Genomic DNA, 2,500 nt, shown 5'->3' on the forward strand with positions numbered 1-2,500 from the left:
GTAAAAATCTTGAAAAAATGGGAGGCTTGTTGGAAAGATATTATGAGTGAGAGTCATTGATATTATTTTCAAAAATGGGTAAAAATAAATTTTTGAATGATATAAGAGGCTAAAAGGGAGTATTTTTTATCAACTTACATTGAACTCCTTTACCACAATCTCCCTTACAAACCATAGTAATGAGAATCATTGGTATTAAGTTTGAATGATGTTTTTGATCACCTTGCAACGAACTCCCTTAAAAGCCATAATCATTAGGGGGGTCTCATGGCTCATTCTTGGCTCGGGGCTCGGGGCGAGGCTCCGGCCATGGCTCAAGGCTACCACATTGCTCCTATACCACAATCTCCCTTACAAACCATAGTAATGAGAATCATTGATATTAAGTTTGAATGATGTTTTCGATCACGTTGCAATGAACTCCCTTACAAGCCATAATCACAAGGGGGGGGTCTCATGGCTCACGGCTCGGGGTGAGGCTCTATGCTACCACCTTCTTTCCCATGGGCCATAGCGTCTTTCGTACCGCATGGCCCGAAAACCTTCACAGCACCTTGAGAGCTCACATTATATTATAACCATCCATATAGGTGCTCAGGTGCTCAAGGTGCTCAAGTGCTTAAGTGCTAAAGTGCTTAAGTGCTTAAGTGCCTTAGCGCCTTAGCGCCTAGCGCGCGCGCGTGCGTGTGTATCATTAGATTAGAAGGGTGGATTTTTCAAGATCCCCCGGCTCACTCGGGCCAAGCATATCGTTCTTGATCTCGTAGCAATGCCCACGTCTCACGAGTCGAGCGTTCCCTTCCTCGGCCCACGGGTCGGCCCGCGGGGTCACGGCCCGCGGGTCGGGTCGGGGGCGAGGCTCCGGCCATGGCTCCATGCCTACCACATGCCCAGTCGATGGCACCTTGGGCCCCAACCCTCAACTATAACCTTCCCCCTATAATAGATAAAGAGATTTTTCCCTTGTGACCCTAGGGGACACCCAAATGAGAGTTAAGTTATACTAGTTTTTCCATGGACCAAAACTCACCTTTGTTTGCAACATATTGTCTTTTTTATGACTTGTATTGTTTATATATACCTTCAAGAACATTTTTGAGTCTCGTGGCCCACGGCCCGCGGCCCGCGGCTCACGGCTTTTGATTCGTGGCTCACGGGTCAGGCTCAGGGCGAGGCTCCGGCCATGGCTCAAGACTATCGTCCTGCCTCCCTTGGGTCATCGGACTCGGGTCAAGCACTTCCTTTTTGGGCTCGTAGCAGATCCCAAGGCCCACCGCTCGGGCGTTCGAACCCCGGCTCACCTTTGTCGGCCCACGGCCCGCGGCTCGGGGCGAGGCTCCGGCCATGGCTCCATGCTACCAATTTCCCTACCTTACCTCCTCGGGCTCGGGTCATGCACTACCTTTTTGAGCCCGTGGCCAATCCCACGGCTCCCGGCTCGGGCGTTCCTACCCCAGCTCGGGTGGGCCGGGCGTTCGAGCCTCGGCTCGGGGCGAGGCTCCGGCCATGGCTCCATGCTACCAATTTCCCTACCTTACCTCCTCGGGCTCGGGTCAAGCACTACCTTTTTGAGCCCGTGGCCAATCCCACGGCTCCCGGCTCGGGCGTTCCTACCCCAGCTCGGGTGGGCCGGGCGTTCGAGCCTCGGCTCACGGCCCGCGGCTCGGGGCGAGGCTCCGGCCATGGCTCCATGCTACCAATTTCCCTACCTTACCTCCTCGGACTCGGGTCAAGCACTACCTTTTTGAGCCCGTGGCCAATCCCACGGCTCCCGGCTCGGGCGTTCCTACCCCAGCTCGGGTGCGTGGGCCCACGGCTCCCGGCCCGCGGCTCGGGGCGAGGCTCTGGCCATGGCTCTATGCTACCAAGTTCCTTCCCTTTGCTCCTCGGACTCGGGTCAAGCACTTGCTTTTTGAGCTCGTGGCCAATCCCACGGCTCACGGCTCGCGGTTCGGGGCAAGGCTCCGGCCATGGCTCAAGGCTACCACATTGCTCCTATACCACAATCTCCCTTACAAACCATAGTAATGAGAATCATTGATATTAAGTTTGAATGATGTTTTCGATCACGTTGCAATGAACTCCCTTACAAGCCATAATCACAAGGGGGGGGTCTCATGGCTCACAGCTCGGGGTGAGGCTCTATGCTACCACCTTCTTTCCCATGGGCCATAGCGTCTTTCGTACCGCATGGCCCGAAAACCTTCACAGCACCTTGAGAGCTCACATTATATTATAACCATCCATATAGGTGCTCAGGTGCTCAAGTGCTTAAGTGCTAAAGTGCTTAAGTGCTTAAGTGCCTTAGCGCCTTAGCGCCTAGCGCGCGCGCGTGCGTGTGTATCATTAGATTAGAAGGGTGGATTTTTCAAGATCCCCCGGCTCACTCGGGCCAAGCATATCGTTCTTGATCTCGTAGCAATGCCCACGTCTCACGAGTCGAGCGTTCCCTTCCTCGGCCCACGGGTCGGCCCGCGGGGTCACGGCCCGCGGGTCGGGT

Source organism: Amaranthus tricolor, chromosome 8 (genome assembly GCF_026212465.1).
Source record: "Amaranthus tricolor cultivar Red isolate AtriRed21 chromosome 8, ASM2621246v1, whole genome shotgun sequence".
Classification (NCBI taxonomy): domain Eukaryota; kingdom Viridiplantae; phylum Streptophyta; class Magnoliopsida; order Caryophyllales; family Amaranthaceae; genus Amaranthus; species Amaranthus tricolor.